This window comes from Petaurus breviceps, unplaced genomic scaffold (assembly GCF_028583685.1).
Source record: "Petaurus breviceps papuanus isolate PSGF00001 unplaced genomic scaffold, PetGlider_PUasm1.0 90919, whole genome shotgun sequence".
NCBI classification, from domain to species: domain Eukaryota; kingdom Metazoa; phylum Chordata; class Mammalia; order Diprotodontia; family Petauridae; genus Petaurus; species Petaurus breviceps.
This window is the reverse complement of record NW_027187378.1, coordinates 42,411,259-42,430,406: the sequence shown is the minus strand read 5'-3', so window position 1 is coordinate 42,430,406 and position 19,148 is coordinate 42,411,259. Positions and strand designations below refer to the sequence as shown.

Genomic DNA, 19,148 nt, shown 5'->3' with positions numbered 1-19,148 from the left:
AGAGAGAGAGAGAGAGAGAGAGAGAGAGAGAGAGAACACATTCCAGACATGGAGGACAGATGGAGGAAAATTCCCAGAGCCAAGAATTGGAACATCTTGTTCAGGACTAAGAAGGAGGCCAGTGTCATTGGATGGAAGAATGTGTATATGTGTATCTTGGGAGTAAGACATAAGAAGACCGGCTAGGTAGGAGAGGGATAGGTTATTGTAAAGAACTTTAAATGTCAAATAGAGAACTTTGCATTTGATCCTAGAGGTAATTTTCAGGTGATTTCAATGGTATCCAACTCTTGAAGACCCCTTTGGGGTTTTCTTGGCAAAGATACTGGAGTGGTTGGCCATTTCCTTCTTCAACTCATTTTACTGAAGAGTAAATTGAGATACACAGGGTTGAGCAACTTGCCCAGGATCACACTGCTAGTAAGTGTCTGAGGCCAGATTTGAACTCACAAAGATGAAAGCTACTGACTCTGGGACTGCCACTCTATCCACTATACCACCTGCCTAGAGGTAATAAGTAACCACTACAGTTTATTTAGTAGGGGGTGACATAGTCTGACCTGTGCTTTAAGAAAATCAATTTGGTGGTTGAATGGAGGATGGATTGGAGTGGAGAGAGACTGTAAGCAATCAGATTTACCAGCAGGCTATTGCAATAGTCCAGGGATGAGGTAATGAGGGCCTGCACCAGAGCGGTGGCAGAATCAGAGGCAAGAAAGGGATATGCACAAAACATTTTGCAAAGGTGGAATTGACGGGGCTTGGCCACAGATTGGGTGTGAAGGGTGAGAGACAGGCACTGAAGATAGGTTGGGAGTCTGGGAGATTAGAAGGACCATGGTGACTACCCCAGTAATAGGGAAGTTTGGAAGGTGGTAGGGTAATGGGGGAAAGATAAATTCACTTTTGGACATGTCAATCTTAAGATGGCTACTAGAGATACGGTTCAAGATGTCTGAAAACGAGCTGAAGATATGAGACTGGAGGTCAGTGGAGAGGTTATGGCTGGATAGGTAGATTTATGAATCTAGAATTGTGAAACATAGAAATGATAATTAAATTCATGGGAGCTGGAGAGATCACCACACAAAGTAGTACAGAGGGAGAAAAGATGAGGAAATATTTGCTCTGCAGATGACTCAGGATGGACCTGATAGCTAGATAAATAATAATAAGGTGCACTTTCTTCAGGGAGCTAGGTGGCACAGTGGATAGAGTGCTGGGCCTAGAGGAAGAAAGACTCATCTTCCTGAGTTCAAATCCAGCCTCAGATCCTTATTAGCTGTTTCACCCTCTTTGCCTCATTTGAGGCAGATACTCTATTCTCTTTGGCATGAAAACCTTGAATGTGATCACAAAGAGTTGGACACAACTGAAATGACTAAACACCCCTCCCCCCACTACTAATTCCTTTCATCAGCAGCTGGTAGATATTCAGTGATATAACAACGTTTTGAAGTTTCTCTTGGATTCATGGTTTCACCAGCATTTCATGTTTTCATTAGCTATCCTGAGCTGAAAAATAATGTCTTTTTCTCAAATATTTGAAGGTAGTATGGAATACTGCCAAAACTGCTCAATTTGGGCTCAAGGGACCTGAATTCAAATCCCAGGCCCTGCCGTGTACTTTGTGACCTTGATAACATTATTTATCTTCAAATAATGGGGTTGAATTAGATGGCTTTCCTCCCAGCTCTAAATATGCTACTTAGTCCCTAAGGTAATTTTGAAATAGAGTATTTCAAAATTGCTTCCCCCACCTATATCCACCACCAAATTGCACAGCCTTTCATGTTGGGTTTTAGCACACACTGTTCTGGCAGATGGGGAACCAGCAATGCATCCACTGCTTGCCATTATGTGCATTGGTGACCGTGATCAACATCGCTGCTCATCCTTACTGTGGAGCTCCAGGGGCTTAGAGGTCCCCCTTCTTCTCTTCTTCAGTACCACATTCTTCTTTCCTCCACCCTCTTGACACCTCTTTGGAATCTCCTTCACTTTATCTCAGAAACTTGGAGTGTACTCATGGATGTACAAGTTGGTTAGGAGTCGACAAGTGAGATTGAAGACTCCTCCTGACTCCATTCTGAATGGGCTCTGCAGATGCATGTATCACCAAAAATACAACCTTCAGGCGCCAGTTCTGACACCCGTGGGTGCATTTGCTTGGAACAGATGTTATAAATTGTGTAGCAGAGAAAGGTGGAGAGAAAGAATGAGGGTCTGGGTTGTTGATTCCTTGGGATCCAGTCACACTTCTTGAAACCCCCCTCAGTCATCTTGAACCCACACTGGTAGGCTACTCCTGCATCTAAACACTGCACAAGAAAAGAAGGGCTTCTATGTTCTTCAATACTGTGGGACAAATAATATTAACCTCGCTAAACCTCAGTTTTTTTTTTACCTATAAACTGGGAATAATAATTCTTGTAAAACCAACCTCACCAGGTTGTTATGATAAAAACCTATTTGGAAGCTTTTAACTGCTATGGGAATATAAGTTGATATATTATCACATATTATTATACTTTATATTATCATATTATGCATTCCATTATTATATATAGTAGGGACCGTCCCACAGAGCAGGTGGGGACGAGCCCTGCCTTACAGCCTTTCGGTGGGTCATGGGAGCTCTGGACCTTTCATAACAATAGCAACAACAATAGCATTTATAGAGAACTTTAAGGTTTGAATAACACTTTGCACATCCTCACAACTCTATGAGATAGGTGATGTTATTATTCTCATTTTATAGGTGAGGAAACTGAGGCTGAGAGAGGTTATGTGATTTCCCCAGAGTCACACAGTGAGTGTCTAAGACAAGATTTGAACTTCAGATCTTCTTGACTACAAGGTCAAAAGTCTAGTCACTGGTTCAGGGTAGGAAACCTATGGTCTCAAGGCCACATGTGGCCTTCTAGATTCTTGGGTTTGACCTTTTGACTGAGTCCAAGTTTTACAGAACAAATCCTTTAATTAAGGAGATGTGTTCTATGAAATTTGGATTCAGTCAAAGGGCCACACTTGAGGACCAAGAGGGCCACATGTGGCCTCAAGGTCACAGGTTCCCCACGCCTGCACTGGGTCCTTGATTGATTCCTTGATACCCTTGACACTGGCAAAGGTTGCCTGTCAGAGAGAAGTGGGACCTGAGCTGGGAAGGGCAGTCTAATTTGAAGACCGTAAGTAGCAAGGAAAGGTAGTTGCCACTTTCTTCCAAGCAACTTCTTTGCTGAGAAACAGCCAAGAACCATTGGTGACATATGTCCTTTCTCAAGGGACCAAACACATGTGCTATCCTGGAAATGGTTGGAGAGCAGGTTCATCTTCCCCAAGAGATGCCCCCTCTGACATATAATAATAAGTAACAGTGGATAGAATGCCAAACTTGGACTCAGGTAGACCTGGGTTCAAATCTTACCTTATACTTATTAGCTATATGACCACAATGAGTCAATCAATTAACCTCTCTAATACTTGGGCAGCTCCCTAAGATGTATCTATGAAGCTATAGGCAGGGTGAAATAATGCTGGTGGAGGGAATTCCCACACTCAAGAAATCACAGATCTTTTGTAAGATTGATGTATTGTTCTCTGCACTGCACTCTGGCCAGCTGAAGGGCCCCATCTGCTATGTCCATTCTTTGAATGCAAATGTAATGGACCAAACAGGACATAACCCAGGGGACTGAGACTCCAGCAGTCAGTCAAATGAACATTCTTTTAGTGTCAACTATCCATCATGCACTGGGCTGAATTCTGTGAGAAATAGCTAAAATTAGACAATGTGGCCCATGCTCATAAGGAGCTTATAGTCTAAGTAATGAGACCAATGCAACAGTTCACAGTGACATGTGCCCACAAAATCCAACAAGTACTTGTGACTCAGGAGAGGGGTCAAGAAGAGGGAAAAAATGGGTGGCCTAGCATTGAGGACAATGGAGATTGAATAATAAAACAACCAAAGTACATCCTTACAAAGTGTCTAAGATTTGCATTTTCCCCATAGCAACCTGGTGATGTAGATAATGAAGTATTATCATCCCTATTTTACATATTAGGAAATCGAGGCCCCAAAAGGTTCTATGATTTGCCCAAAGTAGAAGATTTAAGACTTGAACCCAGGTCATTTAGTTCCAAAGCTAGCACACTTCTAACATTATGCTATTCATCCTTATTGGTACAGTCTAAGGCCTTGAGGGGAAGAAGGCATTGAGGCCTCCCTAGAATGAGGAAAGGGAAAGACCAGAGTTTAACAGTTGACTAAACTTATTCAAGGAAAGATGAAAAAGAATAAAACAAAAGTCAGTGTAGCAAAGGACATAGCTTTCAGTTACTCTCTGAGACCTTCACAAACCAAAGAATCAAAGGCTTATGAACTGGGAAGGACCATAAAGCTCATTTCATAGGCAGCAAGGTGACTCAGTAGATAAAATGCTAGGCTTAGAGTAAGGAAGACCTGAGTTCAAATCCAGCATCAGACACTTACTAGCTATGTGACCCTGGACAAGTGACTTAACCTCTCTGTGCCTCAGTTTCCTCATCTGAAAATATGGATAACAAGCTTACCAATCTCTCAGGATTGTTGTGAGGATAAAATGATATCATATTTGTAAGCTGTGTTTCAGATCTTAAAATGCTAGCTATTTAATCCAACTCTTTCATAGTAAAAATGAGGAAATTTGAGTCTGGATTGGAAAAGTGACAAAGCTGGGATTTAATATTGGGTTTCCTGACTTTCAACCCAGTGCTCTTTCTGTTATATGGCATTGCTTCACACAACCAAGAGGAATTTAGTTTTTATGAGTTCTGACTGTCCATGCCACTCACGTACCAACTAGACAACATTTCAGATGGCTAGTCATCTTTTCATGTGTCTATATTTCTTGATTCCTCAACTAGAAGCTCCTTGAGAGAAAAGACATCATAGTTCTTTGTTTGCCTCACTGCAGTTTGAGAAGTGCCTTATACCTAGCAGGTGATGCATAAAGATAGGTATGATGAGGTAAAAGCTCATCTGTCCCTTCAACCAGGGCACCGGAATTTAGCTGGCCCAACATTGCTCAGCAGAGATGGGGACCAATTCACTTCAATTTGACAAGCATTTATACTGAGGACTAGGCATAGTTCTAGGCACTGGAGAAAACAAAGTCAAAAATGAAAACAATCCCTGCCTTCAAGGACTTTATATTTCTACTGGGGTTAAGGGAAAATAACATGGACACAGATCAGAAAACATAAAATCTATCCAATACAACATAATGTTATTTGGGGGAGAGTTAACAATTGGGAGGAAGGAATAAAAAAAGCATTTCTTAAACACTTACTATGAGAGGATTGGGAAGGGCCTCAAGTAAGAGATAGCGTTTGGAAAAGGGCTAACAGCTCCAGGATATGGAAGGAACTAGAAATCATCTAGGTATGGGACACAGCTGGTACAAAAGCCTGGTGGTGGGAGATAAAAATGCTATGTAAGAGCAACTTTGGTTTCAATGTAAAGCATAATGGGGAGAAATGAGAAATGTCATTTGCCAAAAATGATCCAATCTCTCACCCCATATACACACACAATTCTATGAAATAAGTCATTTGCCCAAAGTGGTTCAATCCCTCCCCTGTATACACATACTAGATTCTATGAAACTTACTTCCAAGGTTCCAGGAGTCCAGAGAAGGGACGAGGGAAAGGGACTCTCCTACCCTTCTCTATACCCCTCCTCCCACTGTATTAATCAAGCCTTCTTCTGTGGGGCCAGAGTCCAGGCCTCAGCCTGTCCCCTTCAGTGAGAGTGAAGCCTGGCTTTGAATGCAACAAGAGTTCCCTGAAGCTTGAAGTGTTCAATTTTACTTCACCATGTCCCCCAGTATAATCCATTGAAAGGGCGCTGTCCTTCAGGCCTTTCAGCTGGGCTGACAGCTGCCCGCTGATTAATTGACAGGTTAAAAAGATTGATTCCACATGTCAGAGTTGTAACCCTGCCAGTACAATACAGCTGTCAATTGGGCTGTAAAACAGACGCTTACATTAGCAGTCCTGACAGCAGCCGCACACCAACACATGCACCTGCCTTTATGGAGAGCCGAAACACAGCAGCCGTGCAAAGATTAATCATCTTGAAAGCAGCGCTGGAAGATCAAATAAATGTTTCTGCAGTGGAAATAGTGGTAATGGTGCTGCTTTGGCATGCACTTCCCCTGCAGATGGTGCCCAGTGGGCATGCCGAGAATGGCATTGCAACCAGGGTGTGGCTCCAACAGTTGTCTTTGGTTGCAGAATGAATATCAAAGGCGAGAGTCCTCCAGACATACACTCAGAAGAAATTCCCATCATGCAACTTACTGGGAGAACTCACCTCTCTGCACAAGGATCCATACTCTCAAATCCACCAATTCACAAGAAGACAGTCAACCTGCAATATCACAATGTGCCTGTAGAACAATCTTTAAAAACTCACCCAGATGTGCAATTTGAATGTGTGCATCTCCATCCTGACACACACTACCCAAGAGAAACCCGAGCATGGCAGAAAGAAGATTCTTTCAGAGACTAGGAGGCATCTATTTAAAGACGTGCTTCAACCAGAAAACATATTGGGGTGTTTAGAAAAGAAAGATGTGCCAAGACATTTTGGAGTTATTTACGAAGCATTTCCATTCTCAATAGTGACACTTCAAATGAGAATTATCCCCACATATTTGTGATGTGCATCTAGTGCCTAATATAAGAAAGATTAGGATAGAGAGACAGACAGACAGACAGATGGATGGACAGACAGAGAGATAGACAATAGATAGCTACATACATGCATAGACAGAGAGAGAGAGGGACAGAGAGACAGAGACAGAGAGACAGGGACAGAGACCAGAGAGACAGAGAGATGGATGGATGATAGGCAGGTTGGCAGATACTTGTATTCATAGACAGACGGACAGAGATAGATAGACAGATGGAGAGATAGTTTGGGCATCTAGTGCACAATGTAAAATAGATTAGAATAGATAGACAAACAGATAGAGATGAACAATAGGTAGGTAGGCATAGACAGACAGAGATAGATAGATAGATGATAGATAATAGATGATAGATAGATAGATAGATAGATAGATAGATAGATAGATAGATAGATAGATAGGTAGATAGATAGATATAGATAGAGACAGGTAGATAGACAGACAGACAGATAGATAGATAGATAGATAGATAGATAGATAGATAGATAGATAGATAGAGATAGAGATAGAGATAGAGATAGATAACACATACAGCCCTTGAAGGAAGCAAGAGGGGATATGATTCATCTGCCTAGGTCAGTTCTTGTTTTGTCTAATTTGATTCAGTTTTTTTTTTATTTTGATCTATAATTTTATCTGTGTAGGTAACTCCTAGAGTGGAAACTCCCTCCCACTGATGCAGAAACTCATTTATAACTTACAGCCTTAGCTGTCTAAAGCACTTAGATTTTAAGTGATTTGTCCATTCACACAGTCAGCCAGAATTTGAACCCAGATCTGCTTGACTCCAAGAATGGCCCACTATTCACAACACCATGCCATTTATTATGCAGATATGTATGATATATTTATTTTGTACTTGCATTGATATGTCACAAGGTACTCTAGTGTAACATGAACAAATTTCTAAACTCATTTTCTTCCTAAAGCCTTCCCCTTGGCCAGACCTACTACTGGGTACTTGCTAGAGATTCTATTTTGGGTAAATGTGGCTTTCTCCAGCTGTCTATGAATCCCCTAAGTCTTTAACTACTGATGAAAAAAGATCTTTCAGTTTATTAAATTAGATATTCCCTCCACTAAAGTCAGATCTCGGCTCCTCTACCCCTTTTCATCCTGTGCTTTCCTTGTTTGTATTTTCTCATAAATCCTCCATAGAGCATCTACAAACCTGCTAGAGGCCTTCCTGTGATTCTGTTAGGATATCTATCTTATACCACTTGGGTTGTCCACTTCTCATCTCTATGACTTGCTGTATCATTGACTCTCTTTATTATCTAGTCACATATAGTCCTTGATAATATTTATATGCCTTTTCTTGCCTTCAAATCATCATTGGCAACATGCTTGCTTATGACCACTATGAATGTTTCCATTGTCCTTTGGTTATCATTTTAATCCTTCTATGGATTGTAAACTCCTTCAAGGTAAGTGTCATTACTTTGTTTCACCTTTGCAGCCTGAACCCCATAACACAGTGTGTCACACATAATAAAGATGCCTAATAAATATCTGTTGAATTGAATGGAAATTATGTTGTCCTATTTGCAACTAGAAAAGTGAAGGCATGGGTTTTCCAACAAAGGCAAGCTTTGTAATTTTTTCACTTGGGCAAAAATAGGTATTTGGCAGTGAGACTGAAGAGCGTGTAGAGGAAAATGTTGGTGGTAGTCGGTGGTCTAACCAGGGGATGTTGGAGGGGGTGTGATGTGCATGGAATCCAGTTTGACCATCTCTGTAGTCACTCCCACCCTCTCTTCTTCCTCCATCCTCTACCAGCGTATACTGTTCTCTCTCTCTCTCCCTCCCTCCCTCTTCCCTTCTCTGCTTCTTCCTCTCCTCCTTCTCTTCCTCTCTCCTTCTACTCCTCTCCCTCTCCTTCTTTTCCTCTCCATCTTTCCCTCTTCCTCCTTCTTTCTTCCCCTGCCCCTACCTCCCTCCACAGCCTACATAAGACAAAAGCTAGTAGAATATGGCAAGGAGGAAGTATCCTCCCCATGGCAGTTCTGGAAGCAGAGCTCCAGTCACCTTATCCAAATTACTTCTCTGACTCAGAATAGCAAACAGTTTAGATCATAAAAGGTACTGGTCATTTCTCCCAAGGGAGTCCAGCTCAGCCTTCTTGATGTCTCTCAATTCTGGGCCTTACTCATCATTTAGCTTCAACATCTAAGGAAAGAGAAATTCCCTGTGGATGATAAGGTTCTCCAGACTTTCCTATTGGCAGACAACCTCTCTCAGGACATGAGCAGACACTTTTGACAAACATACAATTCCCTGTTTAACAAGTAATTCATTGAATTCTACTAACCACATAAGAAATAACTCTCTTTGCAGAATCACAGGTACTCACAGTTGACAGTGACTTCGAAGGTCATCTAACTAGGTGTCATAGTGGATAGATCACTTGACCTGGAGTCAGGAAGTTGCTGTTATTGTTGTTCAACAGTTTCAGTCATGTCTGACTCTTCATGACCCTATTGAGGTTTTCTAGGCAAAGATACAGGAGTAGTTTTCCATTTCTTTCTCCAGCTCATTTTGCAGATGAGAAAACTGAGGCAAACAGGGTTAAGTGACTTGATCAAGATCACACAACTAGTAAGTGTCTGAGGCCAGATTTGAAATCAGGAAGATTAGTCTTTCTGACTTTAGGCCTGGCACTCTATCCATTATGCCACCTAACTGTAGCTCAGACACTTTCTAGCTGTATAACTGGGCAAGTCACTTAACTTCTGTCTACTATATCTGTTATCTATAAAAAGGGGATAATAATAGTACTTACCTCCAAAGGTTGGTGTGAGAAACAAATTGAGTTAATATTTGTAAAATGTTTTACAAATCTTGAAGTACTATATAAAAGCTAGATTATTATTACTCTAACTTGTACTTTGTAATTATAGTCTATCTTTATTGAGTGAAGATACAAAGAAATATGTGTGGTCCCTGGGCCCAAAATTCTCATGATCTAAGTGGAAAAGCAAGACATAGATGTAAAAAGATTAGTAGCCCTGCAAGGTTGCCCTACTAAGTGCCAAAGGATATAGACAAGTGGAATGTGTTCTCTCTTCTCCTCTGCCTCATAGAATCCCTACTTCCTTCAGGACTAACCTTCTACAGAAAGCCTTTCTTGACACCCCCAGTTCCTGGGTCTCTCCTTATTTTCTATTTGTTCTAAATATACTTTATGTACCTGTTGACTCCCCTATTGAGTGATAGAATATTATCTGCTGGAGGGCAGAGACTCTTCTAATTTTGACTATGATGATTCCTAGTATGCAGTAGGTACTTAACAAATGCATGTTGTTTCTCTGATTGCAGGCCTATGGATTTCAGACCCAGTCTGTGAGAGGTATAGAGTTATTGCAAAGAGCCTCCATCTAATAGCGTATTTTCTTAGCCAGTCAATACTAATTATGCAATCATTGTCATAATGGGAGGGGAAGTCAATAATCCTATTTTGATGGGGTCTTTGGTCTAGAGAATTCTATGAAGATAAGTTTCCGATATCTGTTGTATGTTTACTATTTTCAGCACTTCAGTCATTCCATGAACTTATGCAGAGTGAAGTAAACAGAACCAGAAACACACTGTCCACAATGACAAACACAACACTGTGATGAGGAGAACCACACAAAATAATCAAAATTAAATGCTGAGAAAATGGAAAGAAAAAGCTTATCCACATAGGAGATATATGACACCTTCTCCCTGTTTTTTGAAGAAGTGTCTGTATTTGGGGATGGGGAGGAACATCCCATCTAATATTAGCCTGTATATTATGTGTAGTATATATATATATATGTGTGTATATATATGTATATATATAAAATATGTGTGGATATATATATATAATATGTGTGGATATATATACATATATGAGTTTTGACTATTTTTTCTTTTGTTCTTTTTCTTTTTGAAAAAAAAATCTTTGCTCTCTAGAACAGAAGTAGAGGAGAATGGGAAAACCCAGGTAATATTAAAACAAAATACATAAAAATCTATTGAGGAAAAAAAGTTTAAAAGTAGAAAAATATTTTAGTCCTTCAAGGATATGGAATATCAAAAATGTGAATTCTTCTTCCATTGACCCACATTGAAACTCTTCTGTAACTTACTAGAGAGTTTTTCCAGAGTCCCTGTAGAAGAAAATGTCATCACCCTGGAGCCAACCTCATGAGAAGCCTCTTAACACCTTTATCATTGATTAATATGAAATGCCAACTGAATGTTTATCATCATACAGAAACTTCAATGACATAAGACCCAGTTCATTCTAACTAGGAATCTCACATGAAAGGAAAGACTACAATGATGTAGTCAAGGTGATTATTTAATTTAAAAAGGCTGAGGAAGAAAGGGAGGCTCATGGATGGAAGGTCATGCTTTGACCTCAGTCTGAGTGGGGAAGCAATCATACATCATCATACTACATTATACATACTAGTTGGCATAGAAGAGGTTAATGTGATCTTGGCTACATTAGGGGAGGCAAGGCTTTCAGGAATAGAGAGGGGTTAGTCCCAATGTACTCTCCTAGAATCAGACCTTATCTGTAATAATGAGTTCTGGACACCATAGGCTAGATTATCAGGAAAAACATCCTAACAATTTGAACTATCCCCAAATGGAATTACCCTCATTAAGAAGTGGTGGTTTCCTTCCTTGGAAGCTTTCAGGAAAAAGCTTCAGGAGAACAACTTGTTGGGAATGTTATAGTGGCACTTCCTTTCACATAAGAGTTGGACCAGATGGGTGCTGAGATCCCATCCATCTTTCAGATTCTGAGGTAGTAATAGTTCATAAATGCTCCTGTTTCTATAGTGCTTTGAGACTTTCAAAGTTTTTCCATTACAACTCTATCATGTAAGTGACCTGGTTATCATCCTCATCATACAGATGAGGAAACTGAAGACAGGGAGGTGAAATAATTTGCCCAAGATCACACAGCTATTTAGTGTTAGAGTCAGGATTTAAACACCAGCTTTATAAATCTAAAACAAGAATTCTTTTTACCATTATATCATATTCATAGGTCAGGAACAGACTAACCTAAATGTTGTGAGTTGGAATAAAATTTAAGCTTCTTCCATTTGATTCTTCTTGTGGGTTATTTTGCCTCAACTGTTCCAGAGCCATTGAGTTCCATTGGTATATGGATGTGGGCATTCATAAAAAAGACTCTTCCTACTTCTGCCCTGCTCACACACACCTCAGCTAAAGCCAATTCACCCAGTCAATGAAAGAAGCATTATTTTCAGGAATGGACAAGCTCCCCCTTTTGGATGGGTGGCTCTAAAGCAAGATGGTTTAGAGACCCAAAATTGCCTTTGCTACAAGTTGCCTCAAAGCTTTTATGGTGAGGTTCAATACAGATATACAGATCAATTATCTTAAAAGCAGCAAGAAGGCCCGGCAAATATTTCCAGCTTTAAACAGGTTTATTTCCATCTGCACTTATCTGTGCTATTTAAACTCCATTGCTTGCAGTTAATCTTATGTAATGCAGCATAAGAGGGCTTATTTACTTTCTAATGACATCAATTGGCCATAAATATTAGACATCCAAGGTTCGTTGAAGCTGTGGGGACAGTTTTCCATTCTGACTTGACATTTGACTATTTACAAAGCTTCCCTTTCTGTTTGCTCTTGTGTGACTCACTTATCGGCTGTCATAGGTCCATGTTCGATTTATTTAAATTGAATGAATAAGTACATTAGGCAAAGCTGTCAGGAGGAGAGAGAATGGGAACTTATTGGGATGAGTGATAAGTCAACAAGCTGCAATAGAGATTCTCAGCAAAGCTGCAGAAATTCAAAGCACCAAGCAAAGGACTGAAGGCAGCTCAGGGCAGCTGGAGGCAGGGCCATGGCAGCTGGGGACTGAGGTACCTAGGATTGGAGAGAGAATGATCCATAGGCCAGAAATTTTTCAGATATTGCCAAGTATGAAAGTCAACATTCAGAGAAGGTGAAAAGATCCCCCAAGAGTGTGGGGTAAACCCTGAGCCTTAAGATTATTTCCAGTGAAACATTTTATCTACTTTCTTTGAAAATATTACGAGTCTCCATCAATGCAGAGTTCCAAGATGGATATGGTATAAGAGGGGACCAGAAATCACACCATAACTTCAATGAAAGAACTGGGATGTTTAGCCTAGAGCAGGAAAGACTAAGGGGTAAATATGATATCTATCTACAATTATTGTAAGGGCTATCATTTGGAAAAGAATAGTAAGTGGGATATATTCTTCTTGGTCCCCAGAAGACAAAATTAGGAGCAACAATCAGAAGTTGCAAAAAGGAAGATTTCTTTCCTCCAAGTAAGGAAAAACTTCTTAACAATTAGAACTATCTAAAACTGGAACGTGCTGGCTCAAGAAAATAAGGTCCCTCTCCTTGAGGCTCTTCAAATAAAGACTGGATAACCCCTTGGCAAAGGATATTGTGGAGGGAACTCCTTCCTGTTCATGTCCAGAAATAGATTCCTCTGAGCTCCCTTATAACTCAGAACACCAAGGTTTCTATAAAATGCTATCTTATTTATATGTTATTCACCCCAATGGTTCATGGCCAAGATCATCCTGCAAATTCACATTATAGAGAGGTGCCTTTTAAATTGAAAACCCATCTCAGCAAGGTGGTTGCCAATGAATAAAATTCCCTCCATCCCATACAAAACCTCACATCATTAGACTTCCTCAAATCTTTCCACTGAAGAATTTTTTTTTAAATCCTGTCCTGTGGAGACCTCAAAACCTAGCCAGCTTTATTAATTCCGCTTAGTTGATCCTTGGTGTACAGCAGAAAGATACTGATGGATAAAAATTGTTTATTTTTCAATGAAGTTTAATTTAAACAGAATTGAATACCAACTAATATTCTTAGCACTATACCAGAAGTTATAGTTATAGTTTTCCCTTTATTGTCTTTTAGGTAGATCATTAATTCTAGACCATCAGTGTACTTTTCAGTACCTTTCCTTAGCAAAAGCATATCATTTCCCAAGATTTAAAGCTCAAAACGACAGATTTTAGACTGTGTAGTCTAGCTCCCCTATTTTTAAAATGAAGCCTCTAAGTCCAAAAGAAGAGAAATAGTAAGTATCGGGTTAGATGAAGAAAAACATAGATTCAAGAGAAGAGCATCACCGCTAATTGATCATCCAAATATAAGCTCTTTGGCGGCAGGGACAGTTTCATTTTTGTCTCTATATCTCCAGCCCAGAGTATAGCACCTAGTACATAGTAGATTCCTGATAAATGTTTGTTGCTTGACTGATTGATCTCAAAACATCCAGCACTCCACAAGTAGTAAAGTTCCTAAACCACAGTGGGATAATAGAATTTCTATAAAATGGAAGCCAGTCATCTTGGGCTTTAAAAGTTCACCTGGGCTCTTAAAACTCAGTGTCAATTCCATTTCCTATTTCCTGAATAAGGTTCTTCTAGACAGGAACTGGGCAGTTTTCCAGTATTCTCACCAGCTCCCTGTAATGGCACTGAAAGAAGCCAGTAATAGTGCATATCAGGCTGCAATAAGAGCAGACATGGAAGACAGCCTGGGGCAGTTTGAGAACTTCAGAGCTGGCTTTTCTAATGAGGGCAAGGCATCTGTGAGCCACCTGAATGGATGAAAGAAAGAATGAATGAATTGAAAAAGGATCTCTTAAGCATTTAACTATGTGCCAAGTACTGTGATAAGCACTGGAAATACAAATAGAAAAAACTAAGATAGTCCCAGCTCTCAAAGCACTCACACTTTAATCCGGGGAGACAACACATAAAACAAATTTCAGCTGCAGGACTGATAAAAAAAGACTGGCAGTCCTAAGGTTTCGGCAGCATGACAGATGACAAGGCCCAGAGGTCAGGTAACAATTGGAGATGAGGAGGGTAGTCTTCAGTGTGTAGAGGCAGGGCACACGGAGGACCTTAGGGAGCAGTGGCTTGTTAGGTCTGGTGATCCTCTAGTTCATTGGAAAGAAGAGAGTTAGTAATTCTCATAGCATCCAAAACACGTGAGTGGTCAAACAGACTGGATGGGTACTGGGTCACCCAAGGCAGAGGAGAAGGAAAAGAGGGTAGGTAAGGGGCACTTGTATCTATCCCCTATAGTGACAGGTCTTCCTACAGCCTCTGAACAGGACAAAAAGGAAACCCTCATTTGAATTAGTCATAAAAATGCCTAGTGATAGAATAGCCCATATTTCTATAGCACTTTAAGGTTTCTTCATTACGCACAGTAGGCCAGGTGAGTATCATCACCTCCACTTTATAGATGGAGAAACTGAACCCTTCAGAAGTTTAGTGAATTAGCCCTACAGCTAGGTAGTGCTAGAATCAGTTCTCAACCTGGGAATCCTTTTTTTTTAGACTAGATTTTCCTATCTCAGCTAGGCTAGAAGTTCAGGGGACACTCATAGGCCTGATACTAATATTGATCAGCACAGAAGCATTTCAACTTTTCCATTTTTCCAGCCTGACTCAGTCCACCCCTCTTTAAGTAGCCTGTGACCCTTCACTCCTGGGTGTCCACCATATTAGTACTTAACACTGCAGACACCCAATTGGTTTTAGCCAATCCTGTAGATCAGAACTCCACCAATCTCCCTTCCAACAGCAGGGACTATAGGTATGCACCACATGGACCCAGCTTCATCCATTACACTTTACCAACAAAAACAGATATAGTGACCAAAGATTGGCCACTTGTGAAAAGGGATGTGCCAAGTTTTTCTATCCCCTAGATGTGAGAAGCAGGGTCCTGTTAGTGACTCTAGCAGTATCTGGCCCTCCTCATGCCACTAAAAAGGCTGGTCAGAGGGTGTTATTTCCAGTATTTCTATCTTGTGATAGACATTAATAATAATATACTGTATTAAAAATACAGTAGAAAATAAGCCCCTTGAGGGAAGTGACCGTTTCATTTTTGTCTTTGTAGCCTCAATACGTAGCACAGCAGCTGGAATATGGTAGTTTATTAATAAATGATTGTTGATTGATTGATTGATTGATTAACATTATACAAACCACCTGCAGAAACCTTGTGGACCAAACTTCGAGAACCATTTTGTAAGAATCTCAGTTACCAAGAAGGGTTGATGTCTAATTTCTTACAGTGTTTCTGTTTTTGGTTTTCCCTGTTTGGTTCACACTGAAAGGCCTGAAATCAGTTTTTTTTTCAAGTGCTTGTTCATCATTTTACTGTCATTAGGGCTGACAATAAAGATACCACGGGCAGGCGCAAACAATGGTTTGCACAGGCCATGTTTTCCACAGGCCCTCCACCCACACCACATTTGTCATTTTTCCCCAGGAAAATGACTTGACTTTGGGTTTTAACCACATTTCTAAGTTCTTCTCTACAAGGCTGTCCAGTCACATGAACATCTTGGCGCCAGCTGTAGACAAACAGGCTCAAATTAGACACCAGTGCTGGGCCTGACAGTTACCACCGGGTGTGAGGCTTATTTTAACTGGAGATGCAAGCCAAATATTTATCAGCTGATTTAACTGCTGGGAAGCCAGTAGCCTCCCAGCAGCAGGAGGAAAGCTGTCATATTGACAAAGCTACCACCTTGCTGCCCTTCCAGGCTCTGACCTGAGGCCAGAAGGAAGATACCCACCCAGTCACCATACTGTAGAAGTGATAGAATGGCCTCAGCCAAGGCCAGATAACCAGACATCAGTGAGGCTTCTGAGCCCGTGTCTATTCGAGGAGTCAGATGAGAAAGACTGTATGCTTTCTGTATCATAGTGTAGAGAAAGAAATCATTCAGAACAAAGTGGCCTGGCCTGGTTGGAATGGAGGCTCTTTAACTTGTCTTTAATTTGCATTTCAACTAGAAAAGTTCAAGAACTAGGGAGTCAATGGAAATAAAATGAGAGAGCTCTGGGCAATGAGATTATGTTGTCCTGTCTGATTTTTCATTACCCCATTTGGGGTTTTCTTGGCAAAGTTGCTGGAGTGGTTTGGCTTTTCCTCCTCCAGGTCATTTCACAGGTGAGGAACTGAGGCAAACAGTTAAGTGACTTGCCCAGGATCACACAGCTAGTAAGTGTCTGAGGCTGGATTTGAACTCATGAAGATGAGTCTTCCTAATTTCAAGTCTAGTGCTCTATCCATTGAGCAACCTAGCTGCCTAAGTGGGGATCATAGGAGCATCAATTTATATTTGGAAGGCACCTCAGAAGTCACGTAGTCCAAATTTGCATTTTACAAATGAGGATTTTCAACTTTCTTGCCTATGTGGCATTTTGCCCCAGCAGAGAATAAGCTCCTTGAGAGCAGAAATTACTTAAATTTTGTCTTTGTATTGATTGCTCCTAGCACAATGCCTTAAACATAGTAGATGCTGAATAAATATGGAATTCAACTGATCCTCATCCATTTAAGGAGATATACTAAAGCCAAGGTGATTAACATTTTTAGCCACAATAACTACTACTACAGACTAATTATACGTACATACACACACATATATACATATATATGTGTATATAATTTTAAGGTTTAAAAACTTTCCTCACGATAGCTTTATGACATGATATAATTATCCCCGTTTTGTAGATGCATAAATTGAAGAAGAGTGATATCAAAACAACCTCTCCATGCTCATACCCAATAAATGATGGAGTAAAGAGTTGAGCTCAGGTCCTTTGAATCTAAGACCAGTGTACCTCCCAACATAGAACATGGACAGTTTGAAATCTAGATCATTCATTTACTCACTATTCACTGAGTGTCTACCCTGTATAAGGCATCATGCTGGGCGCTACTAGGGATACGAAGATGTATCCGTTATGTTTACCCCTGACTTCAAGGACTTACAGTCTAGGTGAGAAGAAAATTATCTAGATAAATAACTATGCTAAGAGGCAGTATTTAAATACCATGAGAGTGGTACAGACCTTTGGCACAAAAGGATTTCAGACACCCCCCTAGATGTCTTCAAGGTAACCTTGCCTCTCATTCCAATTCATCTATTCCTAACATCAGATTTTGTGATTCGTGAGCCATAACCTTTCTTTTCACCCCCATATCCCTAGTTTTGACCTTGAGGGATGAGCTACTTTCCTGCCGTAAATAGTTCTGTATGTCCAGAATAGCCCTTATATCAGCTCATCTCCACTGAGGAAAACCAGGCCTGGGAAACACCACGGAATCCACATCTCATGGGCATCCCTCCCAACACCACCTGGAAATGCCGGCACCACCCCAATGTACAAGAATCACTTTCCAAGAAGGGAGGAAATCCGGAATTCTGTGGTTTCAGGCCCCAAACAGGGAAGGGAGAGTTGGCTTGCCTCCCCTTAGCCTTTTCCTTCCCTGTGCCACCCAGTCTAAATGCCTGCTTCTAGGCCTTGCAGTTGTCAAAGTCTGGCTAGTGTCCACAGCCCTCACCCACATTCTTACCACTCCCCTCTTCCTCCAGCAGGAGAGGCCCAGCCAAGGTGCTGACCTCCACCCTCGGGAGACAGCAGCCATGCAATGAGAGAGAGAGAGAGAGAGAGAGAAAGAGGAGAGAGAGAGAGAGAAAGAGAGAGAGAGAGAGAGAGAGAGAGAGAGAGAGAGAGAAGGGAAGCATCAGATCCTCTCCAGTCAAGTGCAGATAATCTCGGGAGACAGATGGCCAGGCTGATGGGCCAGCAGATAGAGTCTCCTGCTCCTTGTCAAGATGACACTCAAACGTACATCCCCGTCATCACAGGTTGTCAGTGGCATGTCAGCTCAAGACGCTGTGTGTGTTTTTGGACACTTTGCGAGTTTGGAAGGCTGAACCGGTTCCCACTTCCATAGCAACGACAAAATTCCAGCCCCAGCGGCAAGTTTCTGAGTGAGTTAGTGTCAGACACAGTGAGGAGGGGGAAAGGAAAGGGTGTCGCTGCTAACAGAGTGGGGTGCCGGATCAGGAAGGGCAGGCAGGTGGCAGGGTTGCTGGAAGTCTGTGGGGAGGTTGTATATGGGCACAGATTGATGGCATCCAGGAGTTAATAGTTGTGCTAACTGGAAAATGCATGAGGGAGTACAAGCTGTTAGCATGTGCTAGCTAGGGGGGAGGGAGGCCTCTAAGGCCTGGTCCCATGCATAACTCTCAAAGGCACACTGGGTGGCCCAGAAGGAAACTTCTCAGTGTCTTGGCCTAAGCTGTGTCTGGAACAATATAATAAGTCACTCCAGAGAGAGAATGCATTGTCACTGCCCTCTGCCTCTTATTGATACCAAAGTTTGTGAGTATGTGTGTGTGTATGACTGTGTGTGTGTGTGTGTGTGTGTGTGTGTGTGCATGCACATACGTATCTTTGGGGAGAGGGGAGAGTAAGGAGGAGAAGAAGAATAGGGAATAATTAAAGTAAATATGAGGGAAAAGAAAAAAAAAGTGAAAGCCAAATCAGAGACCTGGGTTTTCA

General features: G+C 41.2%; 1 long non-coding RNA gene across 1 annotated transcript in view; it reads right to left on the bottom strand.

Annotated features, from left to right (window-relative positions):
* The window catches only part of LOC138151841 (uncharacterized), a 24,154-nt gene extending 18,219 nt beyond the window's left edge, over positions 1-5,935 (bottom strand). The window contains exons 1-2 of the long non-coding RNA XR_011165936.1: positions 5,655-5,935; positions 5,334-5,451 (exon numbers count right to left, since the gene is read on the bottom strand). This is a non-coding gene — a long non-coding RNA (uncharacterized lncRNA). The remainder of the gene's footprint in view (positions 1-5,333; positions 5,452-5,654) is intronic.
* Between the last annotated feature and the right edge of the window lie 13,213 nt (positions 5,936-19,148).